The 21,349-nt window shown below is 43.4% G+C and overlaps 1 protein-coding gene across 1 annotated transcript in view; it reads right to left on the reverse strand.

Annotated features, from left to right (window-relative positions):
- Nucleotides 1-21,349, reverse strand: part of CCND2 (cyclin D2) — a 565,323-nt gene that overhangs the window by 179,580 nt on the left and 364,394 nt on the right. The window contains exon 4 of the mRNA XM_083181626.1: nt 3,992-4,026. The gene's annotated coding sequence lies outside the window, so the exon portion shown is untranslated. The remainder of the gene's footprint in view (nt 1-3,991; nt 4,027-21,349) is intronic.

The raw sequence follows: 21,349 nt of genomic DNA on the forward strand, positions 1-21,349 counted from the left end.
CTCTCTTCATCTGTTCAATATCTGGACATATTCAAAATAAACTGCGTTGTATGATGTAATCATTTATTAAAGAAGATACCCAACGCGTTTCGTCAAAATGACTTCATCAGGGGCATAACAACAATATGGATCTTACCACTAGATCCAGGATAATCTTTTTGTGGTATACATAGTATTATAACAAATCAGATTTGGACTATTATCACTAAAATGGATGTGCCAAAGATTCACTTCTAAATCGTAGGACAGTGGTCACAATGAAACAATCAAGGACCACAGTGCTTCTGGTAGCAACTTATCACATCCACAGCAAGCGTAATTTATACATTGTCTGCAAGTACCATTGTGAAACCAATGTTTGAATCATAAAATGGACTGATTCTGGCACTGAATAGCTGTACACAAATCTGCAGTTGGACCACCTCTATGTGTTGACTTGCTTCATAATCTGACAATGGGCATGATTCGGGGTTGATCACAGATGCAAAATAATTCTCAAAAGGGCTAAACCATGCTGCATTGCAGGTTACATTTGGTGAGTTATTTTGTTTCTGTGCAGGGCAAATACGGTCTGCTTTATTTTTAAACCACATACTTCACCCAAATAGAACTCTCAGTGCAGATTTGAGAATGATTTTGCATTTGTGATCAACTCTGAATCAGGACCATTATCATAATTCGTGCACAATTACATATGTCTTCATCTCTAAGTAGAATTCAGTGGTGTAACCAGTGCGGGTGCAGGCGCTGGGACCACTGTCTCTCTAGAGGCAGCTGTGGCACTTGTACCCAGATAAAGTTGCAATTCTGCCAGGAGCTGAGTACAGCTGCTGCCAGGAGGTGGTGTTCAGTGGCGCTGAAGGGGCGGGTGCTAATTACCGGGTGCCGGATGGATGCCCGACAGTCGGGATCCCAACAGTCATTAGCCCGACGTTAAAACCCCGACACTCAAGGTCCGGACGGCCACCGGCTATTCTCCCTCGTGGGGGTCCACAAGGGGCTTTGTTGCGCTCCCCGCTGTCTGAGTCCGGGCAGTTGGGATCCTGACTTTGGGCTAATAACTGTCGGGATCCCAATGGTCGGGCTCCTATACCACACCCCTAATTACCTAGGCCTGGGCTGCTGGAGGGGCCCAGGGTTGCTGCCCCCTGGAGTATAGCTGTGATTCCATTTTGTAAGTGATATATTCAGGAAGATGGTGCTGCACAATGAAAGCAAAGACTCTGGCACTGTACCAGAGCATTTGCTCTCTAGTGGCCAGCATCATCTTCCCAGTTGGCAAATTTGCAATGTGCCTGCTCATAAGGCAAACTAGATATACTTATGTATCTCTGCTAGCAATTTACCTGTGGGCAAGTCATGAGTCTGTAGAGTGGCCTATTCAGAGGTGAGCAAACGTATACAAATATTGTCTTGAAGCCCCTACTCCCCCAGCAGGCAACTACAATCATGATGATAGTAGCAGTAAAATATATTACTAAAGCAGTAGCCACAATATGTAGTATAAGCAACAGAGAGGAGCTGTTGTCCTTGTCAAGTGCCAGTAGCTTCTTCTACCAAGTCCCAAGAAGTGTCCGCTAGGTCTGTGATGTGGGGGGAGTGGCAGTGCTAAGTGGGCGGTACAGGGGGTGTGGCTGCACACATGCATCTGTGTGACCCGCTCCAACCTTGGACAATTACAGTGATTACTGGTAATACCGGAAATACTTCCAAGTACCGGTATTGTGAAATTGGTGGTGGCACGTAATATGACCTCAAAAAGACAAAAATCTCTGGGTCATGTAATTATGTCAGACCATGTAAGAGGACCCAGGATTTGTACTTCTACAATTAGGAAAATTAGCCAGTTAAAGACTGGACCGAATTTCAAAAAATTCCTCCTATTGCCTAAATTAGCTTCGGAGAGAGTCTTGGAACAATGGGGCAGATGTATTAAGCCTGGTAAAGTGATAAAGAGGAAGTTGATAATGCAACAGCCAATCGTCTGTTTTAAAACAAAAGACAGGAGTTGATTGGCTGGCACATTACCACTTTCCATTTATCACTCTACCAGGCCTATTACATCTCCCCCAGTGTAGTTTTCCCCTACATGTCCTACATACTGTAAAAAATAATAATAATTTCAATAAACTACCAATTAAGCAGATATATAGCTCTGACACAAAAACAATGGTGTCTATACAGTAGTATTATCACATTCAGTACACCAGAACACAAAACATGGAACGCGCCACAGTGAATTCTATATCAGTATATACAAGAACCAATGCAACATTTCTATCTATCCACCTTCCTTAATGAAGTGCCCAGACTAGCACCACCATGTTACAATAATGCTCATGTTGTTCTGACACTATCCAACAAACAATGGCCCTTATTCAGATCTGATCGCAGTACAAATTTGTTTTCAAAATGGGAAAAACCATGCTGCACTGCAGGTGGGGCAGATGTAACATGTATAGAGACAGTTAAGCCCTGTACACACACATCGATTTGATGTTAGATTCGATTTTCTATTAGATCTGGCATTAGATCTTTCCATTCGATTTGGCATTAGATCTGTACTTTTGCAATAGATATCGAATTCAATATTGAATTCGATATACATTCATGGTACATTGTACACATTCGATTTACTAGATCAAATTCGATATTTCCTTGGCTGCACAGTAGATTTTTCGGTACTTGTGAGTTATCCGGGCGTCCGATTTTAAAATTGTATGCCTTAAGTTAAGGCATACAATCAGATGCGATGCGATACGATATCGCATCGCATCGCATCGCATGCGACCATCGGATGCGATGACCCGATTTTTCCATAGGAATCAATGTTAAAATGGACTGAGTCCATTTTAACATGGAATTCAATGGGAAAAAGGGGTCCTTTTCATACCCCTACTATCCAAGTGGGCATGGAGTTGGATATAAACCTGTGGCGAGCGTAGCGAGCCACCGAGCCCGAAGCGTGGCGAGCGAAGCGAGCCCCGCGAGGGGACGGTATTCCGTGTCCCCTCGCGGGGCTCGCTACGCTCGCCACGCTTCGGGCTCGGTGGCTCGCTACGCTCGCCACAGGTTTATATCCAACTCCATGCCCACTTGGATAGTAGGGGTATGAAAAGGACCCCTTTTTCCCATTGAATTCCATGTTAAAATGGACTCAGTCCATTTTAACATTGATTCCTATGGAAAAATCGGGTCATCGCATCGCATCGCATCGCATCCGATGGTCGCATGCGATGCGATGTCCCGATCCGACCCGATTTTAAAATCGGACGCCCGGATAACTCACAAGTACCGATTTTTCTGTTCAATTTTGTGAAAACGGGAGCACGCATCGAATCTGATGTAGATCGAAAGTGACACAAAAACCAATGCATGTGTACAGGGCTTTAGATTTGTGTGAGTTATTTTGTTTCTGTGCAGGGTAAACACTGTCTGCATTATTTTTACACTGCAATTTAGATTTCAGTTTCAACACACCCCACCCAAATTTAGCTCTCTCTGCACATGTTACATCTGCCCCGCCTGCAGTGCACATGGTTTTGCCCATTTTGAGAACAAATTTGTACTGCGATCAGATCTGAATAAGGGCCAGTGTTTAGTCAATTCCTGACAATGGCAAATTCACCAGAATACTGATCTAGATTATTTGAGTTTACAATTGCCAGTGTGATGGTGCTAGATCTAGCTGTCACTGGGCCAGATGCACTAAGCTTCGAAAGTGATAAAATGGAGAGTGATAAACCACCAACCAAACCTGCCTGACATTTTTCAAACACAGTCCTTGACATGACAGGTAGGAGCTGATTGGCTGGCTGTTTATCACTCTCCATTTTATCACTTTTGAAGCTTAGTGAATCTGACCCACAATGAGAATACAGCCATAAGATGTTACAAGAGTGTAATATGGCTTACATGATTAGATTTATGTCACATGCAGGTAAAATACATTATGTTATACAACAGCTGATAAATGCCATAACAACCTTACCTTAAGGTTTCTCTGTTGCTCTCATTTTCTCTTCCCTGCAACAAAACATGGAGGAGACAGTGTGAGACGCTTTTTCAATGTTCATCTTCAGGTTTCATTGCACTAGACTTCAGTGTTATGCGTATCGTCAAAGAAATAAAGTTATTTGTTCTGCGCAATGCTCACGGAAGTGTCAACCATATGGTCACACTTGGGCACAGGTAAACCGTGGATCAGTTCCTTTTGCATGACGCGTTTCGTGGGTCAAAGTGCACTTCATCAGATTGGGCTTTATGTGGAGAGTTTGGACCTGTAACAAAGCCGGTGTCTATAACTGCAGCAACAGAGCTCATGATGCTATGATGAATGTTTGATAAAAACAGATCATTGGAGACTTTTTTGTTATACCAAGGGTTTTTTTTTTTTATTTAATTTTTTTTAAGTTAAAAATCACCAATGTAACTCCTGCAGCAAGAACCTAGTCTATGCGCACTGTAACAAAATTTGTACTTTTGGGTAGAATGATTATTATTTTATATAAAGGGCCTGATTCAGACCTGTCTGCTAGGCTGCATACACTCACAGCCTAGAGAACAGGTCAGCGCGACGCCCGCAACCCAACGAACGCATGCCCCCCACCTGCCACCCGCAACCCCCCCCCCCCTTGCTAGCATGCGAGGGGATGTGTACAAGAACACATTCCTTCGCATGTGGTCGACGGGGAGACAAATCATTCGATGGTTGCCGACCATCGAATGATTTCTCTCCACTTGGGAAATAAAAGTCAATGAAAACTGACTAATTTTAGACGGAGGTGGGCGAAAATAAGTGGGCGGGTGCTGACGTCATGTGACGTCAGCCACCTGGCCCGGCATCGATCCGCCTGCATTCCCAGGGGAACGCCCAGCATTTTCATGGGGATGCCCATACAACAATGGGCATTCCCCTGTTCCAGCCTTCGGCCCCGCCCCCTCCGGAGCAGATGGCTCGACGCGGGAAACTCAATGAAGCCACTCGCTCCCGAGGTTTGCATATGCGCATAAACGTCCATGCGCAAACCCCCCCTCCATTGGACAAGGGGCTGAATCAGCCCCAAAGCGCGTGAACATTACTTAGCACTTGACAGAATTCCCCTTTTTTACCATGACTATATATAAGCTTTGAAAGGACGTATGTACTAAAAAAAACTTTGTTTGCTCTGTTGATAACATAATGTGTGTACCATGCAGCACAATAAGACACTTCAATCCCTTGCTTTATACAAATATTATAATAATACCAGGACAAATATGGCAGGCAACATATTACGTGGAAAAGTCGTAAGCGGCTGTTATGATCAATCTACTTACAGCATTGCCACTTAGCAGTCAGGCTGCCATTTGTCTAGTATTATTATCATCCAGTATTTGTAAAGTGACAGTGGGAAATTGTAACACACAGATACAAGAGATAGAGAAGTAGAATTGCGTCATTACCAAGTATAGCCTGATTATCACTACTACATGGAGGCAACCGATGAAGCATAAACCACACTTGGAAGTAAAATCCAAAAATTGCACTCCGTTATTATACTAAAATAACCCAAAACCTAAAAATAAAAAAATCCCACAAAAAAATAAAAATAAAATTAGGCCTGATTTAAAGGTTGCCCTAGTGCCGGAGTGTGCGTATTTTAAAACTGCATCCGCGCCGGAACCGAGCATACACAAGTATGGGTGTTGCAGTTATCGGCAATTACCACTTCAATCAGATGGTTGACCATAACCATGCTGACATTCAAAATGGCAGGAATACAATGTGAACAAAATGTCAGTCACCATGTACACTAATATCATCCTATGCTTATGACTGACACACAATCAAAAAGCTAAATGTTAACCCTTTGAGTGCCAAGTGAATTTGTCAAAATAGGAGTGAAAATTGCCAAGCAAACAATTTAGTCATCAAAATGACCTGTAATGTTTATCTTATATAGTAAATATAAGCTTTTTTTTTTTACACAACATTTTTATTTAAATTTATATAACAAATGTGGGCGACGCTGGCATTTTTAGCGGATATTGTGCACATCTCGCAGAGATGTTGGCACTCGGTTAACTAACTATATATAAAATAAATTTTTGACATGTGACTTGCAGTAAATAGAAATGTGACTGATATTTTTGTCCCCAGTCAAAGATTGACATTAAAATTCATCAAAAGTTATTACTACGTGTACTCAACAAATTGTTGACGGTTACTATTGATGAACGCCTTATCTTTAAAAGTCCTTTATGTGGCAGCACCTATGAAATGATGATCATTATAATTTAAGGTATAAAATCCATCAAAATGAGTTGATACGTGATCAATATATTGATCTTTAATTATAACAATTAAATGGCAGGTGGGGCAGATGTAACATGTGCAGAGAGAGTTAGAGTTTGGTCATGTGTGTTCAAACTGAAATCTGAACTGCAGTTTACGAATAAAGCAGCCAGTATTTACCCTGCACAGAAACAAAATAACTCTCCCAAATCTAACTCTGTCTATGCACCTGTTGCATCTGCCACACCTGCAGTGCAGCATGGTTATGTCCATTTGCTTAAAAAACACAGCCCTGCGATCAGGCCTAACATCCAGCAGGTTCAAGATATACGTAACCGCAACAGCATTTTTTATTCTAAATAGTTGCCAGTGGTATTTTGTTACTACCTAGAGTGCATGTATTATAGGTTTGTAGGTGGGCACCCATTGGCTCACTGTGGATATTTATGTTATGTATACCAATATATAATTTAGCCAGTCAAGTTTGTTATTCTAAGTGACTAAAAATTCCGCAGTTAAAGGAAGGTTGGTTTAGACTGGTACGTGCTGGTGACCAGAACACATCTAGAAGCCGCCATAACAGTTTAGTTAGCGAAACTAGTTTGCAGAGAGATGAACACAGAGGGTGGTCTTTTCGATGGGGAATAGAGGTCAGTTTTGGGGCAGTGTGACTGCCAACACCATATTTGGCATCAGGATAAATAGTTCCCCTCTATACCGGCTTGTCAGCCCTTTAATCTTCCTCCCGTGTAAAAATTACAACTAAAGATTAAATGGCAAATCAATTTGTCACGAGTGAGATTTTCGTTTTTACAGTGCCTGCGCTCGAGCACATTTCGCAGGTTAAGAGTGTTTAGAAGAAAGACAGATCATGTAACTAAAAATAAAATTGTGACCCTACATTCCGGCATCTGTTTCCTCAGAGCTATTATCTGTTTCAACGTCCTCAGCCCAGATGGAGAATATTCAGGCTTCGCTTCACTTTGAGACTCAGCAAAGGGTTTCATAACTGTGAGTGCTAAAGTTGGAAAGGCAGAGGTGGGTTTCTGGTGTTGTGTTGTCAATGAGAGAAGGACTTTCCCCAACTGTACAATTCACAAAGGCTTCTTATACTCAGGGCCATCATGGGCTAGAAGATGCAGCACATCATATAAAGGTGATCACATGGGGTTTCCACCTTCAAATAACGATTATTTACTGGTATGTACATGCCAGCCTTCAGCTCTTGCAAAGTACAATGTTTGCTCTCTTGGGCTTCTCTCGATGGACCTTATTTATGGCATGGACTGGATGCGCAGCGCCTTAATGGATCATTATATCAATCCCCCTCTAGCAGTTTACTAATATGGAGGGATACTACAAGGCATCGCCTATTATGGTGGTCTAAAGTTCCACCTAGCCAACATTTGCTCGGTTGAACCCAGCCACATAAATACAATGATATTGTAAATTAACACAATTACTACCTATCTTCTTGTTTGCTACATTGTATAGTTGTGGCTGCAAGAGTATTTTTACCTACAGTATTAGGTGTCCTGTTATACTCACTTGAACATATATACAGTGGGGCAAAAAGTATTTGGACAATAAAAAAGTTACTCAATACTTTATAAAATAATCTTGGTTGGCAATTACAGATGTCAAACGTTTCCTGTAATTCTTGACCAGGTTTGCACAGACTGTAGCAGGTATTTTGGCCCACTCTTCCATGCAAATCTTCTCTAGATCTGTCATGTTTTGGGGCTGTCTCCAGGCAACACAGACTTTCAACTCCCTCCACAGATTTTCGATTGGGTTGAGGTCTGGAGACTGGCTAGGCCACTCCAGGACCTTGAAATGCTTCTTACAGAGCCACTCCTTAGTTGCCCGGGTGTTGTGTGTTTGGGGTCATTGTCATGCTGGAAGACTCAGCCACGTTCCATCTTCAATGCTCTTACTGAGGGAAGGAGGTTTTTGGCCAAAATCTCACTATACATGGCCCCATTCATCTTGTCCTTAATAGGTTAGATCAGTTGTCCTGTTCTCTTTGTAGAAAAGCAGCCCCAAAGCATGATGTTTCCACCCCCATGCTTCACAGTGGGTATTGTGTTTTGGTTTGACACTCATCATTCTTCTCGTCCCAAGCACGACAAGTGGAGTTTATACTAAAAAGTTCTATTTTGTTCTAATCTGGCCACATGACATTCTCCCAATCCTCCTCTGGGTCATCCAGATGGTCACTTGCAAACTTTAGACAGGACTGCCCTGGACATGTGCTGGCTTAAGCAGGGGGACCTTTTGGGCACTGCAGGATTTGAATCCATGACAATGTAGTGTGTTACTGATGGTAACCTTTGTTACTGTGGTCCCAGCTCTCTTGAGGTCACTGACCAGGTCCCCCCGTGTAGTTCTGGGCTGAATCCTCACCGTTCTCAAGATCATTGATACCCCACGAGGTGAGATCTTGCATGGAGCCCCAGGTCGAGGGAGATTGTCAGTGATCTTGTATTTCTTCCATTTTTTAATAATTGCACCAACAGTTGATCTCTTCTCACCAAGCTGCTTGCATATTGTCGAGTAGCTCATCCCAGCCTTGTGCAGCTCTACAATTTTGTCCCTGGTGTCCTTAGACAGCTCTCTGGTCTTGGCCATGGTGGAGAGGTTGCAGTCTGACTGTTTGAGGGTGTGGACAGTTGTCTTTTATACAGATAACCAGTTCAAACAGGTGCCATTAAGACAGGCAATGAGTGGAGGATAGAAAAGCTTCCTAAAGAAGAAGTAACAGGTCTGTGAGAGCCAGAAATCTTCTTGGTTTTTTTCCCCACAAAATTTTATAGGATGAGAGATTCAGAGATTTGGTAAGAAATCTCCAATTTTTTTAAAGCGGCAATCATTTACACCGCAAAATTAAACTGGAGATTTCTTCCCAAATTTCTCACTTTCTGAATCTCTCATCCTATTACATTTCACCCTCTGTCTCTCACAGTTGAAGTGTACTTATAATGGAAATTACAGACCTCTCATCTTTTTAAGTGGGTCAACTTGCACAATCAGTGGCTGTCCAAATACTTTTTTTTGTCCCACTGTATAGCCTTAAGTAATCTCTTACTATACTGTACATGCTGGCAGCAGCTAAGTACTCGAAAGCATATAAAGTTTATGGGAAAGACGCTTGTAATAGATGAAGTCACAGGTTCCGGTTCTAAGAATTTATCAAGTGTTTTTTGTATAATTCATAACAGATGTCTCAAATTCTATTTGCTTAATCTTGCACAATAAAAATTAGCATTACTCAGACCAAGCAATGTAGAGCCCACCTATAAGTGCATTCATAAAGACCCATTGGTACATACGACGTTTTGCACAGAGAACATAATAAGAAACTGTATATACAGAATAGTCAGCAATGATGACTTTAATCGAGAGGGTCAGACCTTTGCAGAAAAGAAAGGTTGATTACAGTGAGCTTCATTATAACGATACAATCTGGAAAAGAAGTGAGATTTTGTATATTTTTGCTAACTGTTATGTATACTCGCCAAGGGGTTTTGTGATATATTTGAGTGGGGTTGAGAACTGATCATTAATCCTGCCAGTGCTATGATCAGTACAAATTCTTCTCTTTACCTTCAATTCCATGCAAGCAAATGACTTTCTAGTGATGTTAAGCTGGCAAATAACCAGATCCTATACATAGAGGGACCGATTCTGGTGCATTCGCAATGAACCAAAATCGGCCACTGCAAATCCCGACTGTGACCGGCCTCTGCGGTTTACAATGTCGCTGGGCCGTTCACAGCGGGGAGGGAGGGGGGCGGGCACTCTGGGACTGGGTAGGCTGCGATCTACACAGCTTATTGAGTCAACCATAAGAAGGCCCAGAGTACATGCCTGCTCTATCACAATGTCTGCGAAATGCCCACATTTTCTGGCGGCCCCAGAACTTTCCGGAAGTGTAGATCACCCTCCTGCACATTACCAGCTTCCTAGTAAAATGTTCCGGATGGGGAAATGAAATGATAATTTAACCATATAATCATGTCTTCTTGGCCACACCCCCTCAATGCAGTCCTATGATTATGATGCAAATGATCCACAAGTAGCACTATGAAGGAAAAAGCAGCAAAGCTGAGGCAGAATCCAGGTTAAATAGGTAAAATACAGGTTAGATGCCAATGATTTGCACCGGGCATCATTTGCAACTGTGTACTAGTACCTAGTAGGCTTGGTGCCTGACTCAGGCCCACAGCTGTATTTAATGGCCCTTCTCGGCTCGCTCGCCTATTGTTCGGCAGGCAGGATTCAATGCCGAACAACAAAAAGGGGGCGTGTCCACAGATACGGCAGTGGATCATCGAAGATATGGCCGTGATCTTGACAATCTACAGCCATTCTTGACAAAACGGGCCCGACTGCTTTCAAAGTCAGGTCTTTTCTGCCGAGATGCCTCTTCCAGTGGCATAACAATAGCTATTACAGCTCCGTTAATGGGGCCAACTCCGCTGCCGAATCGGTTGCTTCCGGCACGCCAGGACCAGCAGAGCTTCCTGTCTGCAGTCCCATGTTGGAAATAGCAGTGGGGAATTGAATGCCGCCCTAGGTCACAAAACTGAAGAAAAAGTGACAAATAATTTCCCATGTTAAGGAAAAAAACACAACATGGGAACCGTGACGTGTCTTGGCGTGTTTTCAATTATTATTAGTGCCACTTTAAGTTTTCAGTTTATGTTTGGTAAATAGTGCATTTTATTAATATTATCACTATATGCAAATGAGCCAATCTGTATAGAAGATGTACAGTAAAATACATAAAGTGATGGTCCTTTCTTCTACTCATTTCTGCTGATTGTTTTGACTGTTTTGACTGTGTTCTCCAAAGCGGTGGGTAATATTTGGTAAAAGGGTCACTAAGTTCCTGTTTAGTGAAAAATGTTATGAGCTGCTAATGGTAGTTTCTATTTTATGTGGCCCCACATTTACAGAAAAAGCCCACAGCAGCGGGTGGCCCAGACATATGTTAATTTCTTTTTGCGGAGGGGGACTGAAAAGAATGGTAAAAATCACAAAACCTGTTAAAATAATGAGTCATTTTTCCACCTGTTATACTGTGAGAAATGTGACATAATGTGTAACATTTTTTCAAATCACTTCATAGAATTTGAGTTGAGTAAAGCACTTTTACAGAAAGGGATTTTGTACACGGCTCCACAGAAACCTAAAGTGTTTTGGCAAGAGTCTGACATGAGTCCCTGGTGGCTTGTAACAGAGGGAACTTTCAGAAGAAACGTTATGGAGGTTTGGTGGACACGTTTTTTAAAATGATACAGTATCAGAATTCATACAATGTATTGAAAGGTATTTTATGTGAAAGGGGCACTTTACATTCTGTCACCCCCTTGAGTAACAACTTAACTCTTTCTAATAGTAACACTCTTCTCGAGGAACTCCCCGCATGTCATGCTCCCTACCCGGGAACGCCAGGAAAACTTCACTGAGCGCTTTATAGTAAAGCTACAAAACTAGTCATGACTTAATGTATCAAGTCCAAACACAAAGTGGCCCAAATGCCACCCAAAATCAGACATGCTAGACCTAGGTTTTACTAACATTCTTTTACTTTATTGTAGGGATATTTTGGAGAAAGCCTTAGGCCAGAGGTTCCCAAAACGTTGTCCTCAAGGTGGGTATGGCTAAGGTTGACAGGGTCCGAAGGTCGACACAAGCATTGTGTCGACAACGGGAATGTCAACAATCAAAATGTTGACGTGGGTTTTTCACGTTTTTTTGTTCCTAATTTTGATGCAAGTCGACATGGACACCGTATCAGTGTACCGCGTCCCCTCGCTGCACACACCATGCTTTGGGCACCATTATATTCTCCCTCCATGCCCTAGTGGATGGTAGGGTATGAAATACCGCCTGTCGGCACAAAGGAGGAGATGTGAAACACACATGTGGACCTTTTGACTGTTGACCTTCCCTTTGTTGACATAATACTTGTGTTGACCTTCCGACCCGGTCGACCTTAGCCATATCGACCTATTTCACGTGTCAACTTAAGACCTGTTGACCTTTAATGATCGAATAAATGTTTGTCAACCTTCATAGTGTCAACCTAGTAACCGTATACCCTCAAGGCATCTCAACGGTGCCGGTTTTAAGTATATCCATGCTTAAGTATAGGTGACTCAATTACTGTAGTACCTCAGTCAATTTGATTTATTAATCTTGCTGAGCTGTGGATATACTTAAAACTTGTACGTTTGGGGCTGCCTTAAGAACCTTGTTTGGGATCTTCTGCCTTAGGTAAATGTTCCATTACCCAGGGAAACCACCAGATTGTCTTCCACCGGCATCATGGTTTATGTCATGGGAGGAATGGAGCTGAAAAAAATATCCAACCTGATTTTTATTGCTTGATTAGTGGAAACATTATGATCATAATCCTGGCTAAAGAGGAGGGCATAGGGAAGGCGCAGTGCTACTGATGGTGGTAATCCAGGGGTAGCCAAATCGGTGTTCGAGAACAACGGTCTACATTTTTCCAGTCACCTAGCTGGTGCATAGCTGTAGTCATTACTAAAGGCCAGATGCCGTGCCGCACACAGTAGTTAATAATGGACACTTGGGTCCATTCACACAGGACGGCCACAGCCCGGACGCCCGGTTGCAGCCGGTTCCCACCACTGGAAGGGACGGCTGCCGGGCTGTGGTCATCCCCACCATTCTAAACTCCTGAGTGCGGCACAGCTTCCTGGCCGTTCGGGGTTTCGCCGCCCAGCAGGAGCCGGAGCATGTGAAACAGCCCATAGAACCAGTTTTGGTAAGTGATGCCCAGTGTGCAGGAGATAGAGTAATAAATGTTTATTGGAAATTAGGAGTTTTTTTGGACTTCATAAAAGAGCAGGACTTCTTTGTCTCTCGAGACAGCTGAAACATAACATACACATACCAAAATTTCCTTGGTATTTCCCACAGTGAAAACAGGCTGAGGTTCATGTTACATATGGATGAGTAGAGCTATGTAGCGCTTAGCAATGCTCTGTTTGTAAGTAACAATATCATTCTCTGTGGTTTACAAACCTTAAGCTCTATCCCATAGAGAACCTCTCCTCCAGAGTCATACCCCTTTCAGATTGCATCTAATTACCGAGTTCCTGACGGTTTGTTGCCGATTCAACCCGGTAATAGGTGTGATATGAAAGAGTTTACCAGATCCAGCAACCCGGCATTACGAACCGGTAAAAAAAGCAGGGTACTTACTGGTTCGTTGTGGGGTTGCTATGCAGTGTGAACAGGTTAACTGGGTCGAGTGACCGGTTCCGGTTCACATTGATGGAGGAGGCAGTGCTTGAAACAGAGCCAGCTAAAAGCGCTGCCTCCTCTCCCACCCTGGTTGACGCTCCGCCCCACATGATGTCAGCGAACTGGCAATATTAACTGGTCCCTGAAGGGGTCTGAAGAGAGCAAAATGCAGTGTCGCTTCGGGAATGAACTGGTTCAAGCATTTTGCGATGTGTGGTGAGGTAGATATAGGAGCGAATTCAATCATTACAGTACAAGGGAAAGCTCATGTAGCCTCCAACTTTTACACCTGGAGCTATTCAATTACAAGCCCTTTTCATTACATGGTAAATCCACAGCAAACACACATTAACCCATAGATTCCAGGATAAGTACACAGAGCTTTGGGCTAGTGCAGTGGTTCTCAAACTCGGTCCTCAGGACCCCAACACAGTTCACGTTTTACAGGTGACCTGTCAGGTGCACAGGTGATTCATTACTCACTGACACATTTTAAAAGATCCACAGGTGGCTGGCGCCAACTATTTCACCTGTGATTCTGTGAGGAGACCCGCAAAACATGCACTGTGTGGGGTCTCGAGGACTGACTTTGAGAACCTGTGGGATAATGCATTCATTGTACCCAGGATAAGGGTAGAAAGCACTTAGCCTGTGAGCTTAACGTGCTGCCACAGACTGCAACTGAATAGCCCTGGCCACTTCTACTAGCCCATGGTAATTAGCACAATCTGGTGTACAGTTTGGAGAAGTTAACCGACACTCTTAAAAGGCCTATTATCCTTTTTATTCCACATATAAGGACAAGTTATAGGGCAATAAATGCTTTTCTTTTAAAATTTTATTAAGCAGAGGCAATGGATAGTACTCCCAAAATGTGCTACTGCCAGGACCCATAGCAACAGCTGAGGGGATGGCGCTCAGGAGCAGAGATGTATTATATAGCTTCCCTTCTGGACTTGGAACTTGGTGCTATGCTATTAATGGTGCCTGTCCTTGTTTTTCCCTCCTTTGTTGCTATAGATTGTAAGCTTGCAGCAGGGCCCTCCTACCTCCATGTCTGTCTGTTGTTACCCAATTTGTTTTATCACTGTCTACAATTGTAACGAGCAACGGAACATACATCAGACGTCACCAAGCCCCGCCCCCATGAAAGACAGCCGCATTCATTTGTGGGTCTGTGGATGGGGGGAGGGGCTGAAATGACAGGATTCGCATTATTTTTGGCCCGCCCCCTCCCCATGGACCCGCAAAATTCGGCATTTTATACCATGGGGAAGGGTGGAGCAGGGGATGAGGCGATAATGCGGGAGACTTACCCACCTTCCCGGGGGGTCGGGAGGGGGACTCGATTTGTAGGACCCTCCCGGCCATTTGGGAGGATAGGCAAGTATGCAACGGAATCTGCTGCGCTATATATATAAAACTTTAAAAATAAATAAATCTATGTCTTTTAAAAATGTTGTTTTCTACAATGGTCAGAAAAGACCCAAATCTGGTTAAGTCAGCTAAAGGGGCTTACCCACAGGGAGATTTCAGGGCATTTCTAAATGATCTGGCTAGATTTCAAAGAAAATTCCCCTACATCGCTCTGTGTGTAGGGGCCATAGTGCTAGCCAGTCAGAGCCAGTGTCCTCATAGGAGAACACTGACCCTGACAGATCCCTCAGCACACACGTAACGTCACAAAATAGCATTTATAATGTGCTGTTGCATGTTATATACACATACTGTAGTTGCCTACCCTCCTGGCATTCTGCAGGAGACTCCCTGAAATAGCAGCAATCTCCCTCTCTCCCTCATTTCACCTAGCCCCCATTACACGGTTACATTTTTTGGGAAAAAAGGAATGAGAGATAGATACAGTTACATTTAATCATTAGCACAATTTCCCAGCACTTTACCAAGTATAGTAGCTCTTACTAACTGCTTTGGAGCTCATCTACATTTGAATATAAGTCATTTAAAAGATTCCTCTCAGATGTAGCCGTACACAGCCACGCTTCTAGGCGCCACGTTCACAATCTGTTTTCACAATCTCTCCATATATGGAACTAGACACGCCCTGTAGGTGAGGCATTACACGCCCCCTCAATGGGGCGCTGTGCAAAATTCTGCTACTAACTATAATCTCCCTAAAATTAGTTTTCAAATGTAGGCAAGTAGGATACAGTATGAGCCTTAGAACTTGTAGTTCAAGATGCAGCCATGTACAAGCGCCTTGAACAGCTGATATGTGTGCTCTCCTTGTATTTCCAGGAAGCTACCAATATTTTGGGAACAAAGGGGCAGATGTATTAAGCCTTAACAAGAGATAAATGCAAGAGTGATAAAGAGAGATAAACCAATCAGCTCCTTACTGACTTTTTTCAAAGACAGCCTGTAACATGGCAGTTAGGATGTGATTGGCTGGACGTTTATCTCTCTTTATCACCCTTGCATTTATATCTTGTTAAGGCTTAATACATCTGCCCCAATGTACCTTAAACAGATCCAGTGCCGATTACAGACAACTGAGACGAAGTTCTGTGATCAGCACAACTGAAAGGTTCGGGGGCATTTCCCCTGCAGTACATGCTGGAGGAGGGCCATGAAGACACAAACAACATCCAATCCAGGGGAACAACATCAGCACCAATACCAGTGGCGGAACTCCAGGAGGCAATGGAGTCATCTGCCGCTGGGCGACAGCATTAAAGGGGCACTGGTTCCATTGCTCCCCGATGTTCCGCTCATCTGTAGAGGAACCTTGATTGTAGCCAGCGGCGCAGTCATGCTGTGCCTCCGCCCTGCCCCGTCCCGTCCTTGTCAGCCCCCCACGCCATCTTTCTCCGCTGGTTTGCGGCTGCTGTACTCAGCTCCCGGCAGCCCAGCCGGCCAGTGTCACCGGCTGGGTCACGGTGTCAGGCAGCGGTCAGCCTTGCCTCCAGTCACCGGCTGCCGTTGAGGGCCCCCAGGGAGAAGCCTCCCCACTGCGCCTTCCTCCTACAGGGGACAGGCATTGAAGCACATCTGCCACCACCCGCGGGGAAGGCCGAGGCTGCTCTATGCACCCGCTCAGCCCGGCATGCAGCCCAAATTGAAGCCTGCGCAGCCAGCACCACCAGGAAGCAGCAGCTCAGCGACCCTGCAGCTAGAAGGAGAAAGTACCTGTCGCCCCCTCATCCTTCACCATCACCTCACACCCAGTCGGCTCCTGCTTTGTGTGTGCGGTCCAGAAGGGATCAGCACCATGGGGCCCTGTGCAGGTAGGTGCAGCTGCCCACCTCCCACGCTAGCCCTAAGTGCCTGCATCCAGGCTGTAGCAGCACCAGGCTTGTGCCCAGTTCCCACCAAGCTCTTTTCCTGCCTGACACCCCCTCTCTCTCTCTATGCCTGACACCCATGTCACCCCATCCCTCTCTCTGCCTGACTTCCCCTCTAACCCCTCTCTCTTTGTACCGGAATGCTCGCTCTCTTTTACCCCCTCTCTTCAATCCCTTAAATGATCTCACCCCCTTCTCTCTATCCCTGACCTGACACCCTCTTGATACTCTCTCGCTCTCCCCCCTCATTCTTTATTTAACACTCTCTATCCCTGACACTCTCTCGCTCTCCCCTCTCATTTCCTCACTTTAGCCATTGATCAATGGGGGGGGGGGGGGGGGGCACTAACTCTTTTTTTGCCTCCGGGCGACATGGACGAACTTACGCCACTGACCAATACACTATTGTTGTACACACATACACATACACATATAGGGGGAAATTTACTAAAGGAAATTTGTAAAAAATAGGTGTATTTGTACACATCAATACGAATTGCCGTGTTTTCGGGATAGTAAATGTCAAAAATAAGTGTATTTCTGGATACAAATACACCTATTTTTTACAAATTTCCTTTAGTAAATTTCCCCCATAATACCCAATAATCCACCACACGCTTATAAAAATTATTAAGGGTCCAAATAGCCAATACAAAACCCAATTGTGGCGTGGCACCTATAATTTACAGATAATGTCCATATATATATATACTGTATGTCTATTCTAGCAGTCTAACAATCTCCCTCATTTCATCTAACCCACATTACACTGTTACATTTTTTGGGAAAAAAGGAATGAGAGATAGATACAGTTACATTGAATTATCAGCACCATTTCCCAGCACTTTACCAAGTACAGTATCTCTTACTAACTGCTATGGGATCATCTACATTTAGATATAAGAAAGTCACTTTAAAAGATTCCTCTCCGATGTAGTAGTACACACCCACGCTTCTAGGTGCCACGTGCACAATCTCTTTTCACAATCTCTCCATATATGGAACTAGCCAAACACTTTTAGTGGAGCATGACACGCCTCCTCAATGGGGCGTTGTGCAAAATTCTACTACCAACTATAATCTCCCTGAAACTAGTTTTCAGAAGTAGGAAAGTATGCTGTAGATAGATATGCAGTAGAGTTATTATTACACAGGGCCCTTTTAGTGAGGGACAGTTTTCATCATATACTGTGCCTTTCACTTTCGTTTCACCTCAGGGCATCGACACTGTGACATGACCAGTTACTTTTCACAGAATGCTTCTCCCTTTTACTTCCGATAAATCAGCCACTTTTTGACCTTCAAACTGTTTACACTAAAACCTTTTGATCCAGAACCTACAATAAATGTATCCCTAACTCAACAATCAGTTCCTGTGTTTACACAAAGGAAGAAAATGACAGAGAACAGGATAATGGGAATATACAATACAAAAAAGAGAAGGAAACATACACAGAATAAACACCAATGTAACAGCTACAGCACTAAAATATCATCAGTAATTAGTGCACATTTGTCTTGGTGACCATGTTTAACCCTTTGAGTGCAGAGTGAATTTTTCAAAATTGGTGTGAAAATTGGCAAGCAAACATTTTTATTCAACATAATGACCTGTAATGTTTACCTTAACTTATATAGAAGCTATAATCTTTTTTTTTACACAACATTTTTTATTTTAATTTATATAACAAATGTGAGCGACGCTGGCATTTTTAGCCAATGGTTTGCATACACAAAGATGTTAGCACTCAAAGGGTTAAGCAACATTTGCTGAGGTTTACTAACAAGGTACAGGTGAGCAAGCACAAAACACCCCCTTCCCCCCCCCCCCCCGTAATACATTTCTGCTTCCCGTAACATGCCAGTGAACCTAACAAGAAAACAGAGATGGTGGAGCACTCAATAGTAATGTATTCAACAGACAAAATATTTTTATAACTAAAAAATCTGATCAATTGGGTATCACGTCAATAAAAGAATTGTTCGATGGACAGTATACAGTACTTAGAATGTGTCTCGCTTGTTCCTATTTTGCTCTCCTGCGAGTCGGTTTGGTAATTACTAATTAAACGTCTGCAGAGGCAAAGCCACTGTTAAGCTGGCACGCTGGAGATGCCATTTGGCTAACGAAGTCCAGAGCTGGCTAAAGGTGCCCATACACAGTACAATTATTGTATACAATATTGCATTGCATTGCATACTGTAGCTTTTGCAATGCAATGAGATGAGAATAGAGGAGATGAGATCTAGTGCAGAAATTATGTGCAGCACATACTTTGTATGCTGTGTAATGAGATGTGTGATGGGAGCGCGCATCTCATCGCACCCAGCAATTGTACCGTGTATGGGCACCTTAACAACCGGAGCACTATCACCTCAGTGTCTCTTGTCTCCACGGTCCCATGTGACTTACTCAGCAAGAATAATTTTAATTGCTCCTCCATTTTCAGAAAAAGAAGCATTAATAGCGAACTTACATGCCCAGAGAAAGTTTAACTTTCTCTGAGCATTTAATAACATATGTTCTAAATGCAGAAGGTGATGTTTAATTTCACAATGTACCATTCATAGAACAACTGCTCTGTAACGGACACAATGACTAGAAGTCCCGTGACTGAGTTCCCGTTCCAGTAGTTGCAAGTATATTGAGTATACAGTGACATTTATGTGCAATACTTCCATTTCCTTCATGAAGAAATGCAATGTAAATAGACTGGGCATCAAGTAAAGATTTATTGAGGCTAAAACCAGGCAGACAAGTCTAGCACAGAAGTTATTATTCTTAATATGGACTGCCATCTAGGCCAACTTATAAGGCCGAGCTCCAAAAAGATTCATTTTTCTGAGCTGGTTTCCATATGTTGCCAACTTCAGATGATACTAGGCATTGTGTCCTTATAGGGAGAGTATAGCCAGAGAAGAGTTCTGATCCCTCTCCTGCACAGTCCATGTTCTCCTTCTCCAAGCTACTGCAAATGCAGGGTCTGCTCCAGTGCCTCAAGGAGCACTGCATTTCAAAGTCATGAAAGATCTGTGGGTCTATGCTGGACAGCCGTCAGATAACTGCCGTTTGATTGTTGAGCCACCAGAAATTTTAAGGAATCTTTTCTATTCCATTGTCCTCCATGTGACACGTTTCAGGCATAATCCGCCTACAGTCAGTACAGTAGTCTACCCCATTGCCTGTAGACATTCTGTCCAAAATGCATTCCAAGCTCCACACTGACAGTGGTTCAACCCCTATTAATTACAAGCCTATCATTCCACATTGTAAGGGCAACCTATACATCTTAATGATATCTCAACCTTGATATAGGCGTTATATTCTTTTCCGCTCACTCCATTTATTTCTACTCTCAGTAGGATGCATTTTGATCAACCCAGAGGCGCTGTACTGGGTATGTTAAACACGGACAGTGAATTCAGTTTCATTTTATTTTATACCCATCAGTGCTGGCCCCATGCATTAATTGTGGCACAATGACGGGTAACCCAGAGAAGCTGTGGTGGTGGGCTGCCAGAAGACGAGTGAGAAGCCAGAAGACATCAAAAAAGATAAGTGTGGTGGCTAAAGAGACACTTGTGTGGAGTCTACCAACGATGCACAAAAGCTCCCACATAGTGGGAGGGTTGGGGGCACCAGACAAAACTTGACTAGAGCACCAAGTTGGTCAGGGCTGGCTCGGATCTCCACCATATATCAACCCACACTAGCATCTGGGATCAGATGAAACAAGTTAATGAGTGCAACTACATAAGCTAACTTATTGCAACTACAGTATGTAAAGTCCACTCGCTTGCATGCCGGCGCCATGCTGCAAAGAATCCAGACCATTCTGAAAGGCACTTGTAGGAGCAACACCATTATTAGGAAGCAGTATGGAATAACCTGGAACTTGGCACATTATAATAATCTATAGATTAATACAGTCTAGTATTAGAGCAATACGTATGCAGTAGACCTCAGTGAAGGCAGCACCATTTTCTATTGAATTTTTAAGACAAAAACAACAACTTTAACTTTTCAACTGCTATTGTTGAAAAAAAGTCTAGAACCGGGGTGGTGGTCAGTGTATGCCCACAGGCCCCATCCCGACACTCGTCCCGGCACACTCAGGATTCAGACTTGTGAAGCTACACACAGAACAGTCCCCTCTATTTTGTGGGTCACCACCTCCCTCAATGCCCCTTATGCCCTCACTCGTTTCCTTTTCATTAAAAATGCAGACTCCCAGACCTTCCTGCTAGTTTTTCTTGGGAGGCCCCGGACCCCCTAATTTGCAAATCCTAAAAGGAACTTGATGGATATTAATGCTCTAGCCTTTCATATCATTTTACCAGCGAAACCTTTGATCTGTCAGCAGCCTTTATATCAATGGCTAATATAAAGTAAGAATATAGCAAAAACATCCAGTGCCAAAGTGCTCTGCAATGAATACGGCGTTTCATAATCTCCCCCTCTCTCTCCCTTTTTTTTACGGCTTTC

This window comes from Crinia signifera, chromosome 4 (assembly GCF_055691185.1).
Source record: "Crinia signifera chromosome 4, ASM5569118v1, whole genome shotgun sequence".
Lineage (NCBI taxonomy): Eukaryota > Metazoa > Chordata > Amphibia > Anura > Myobatrachidae > Crinia > Crinia signifera.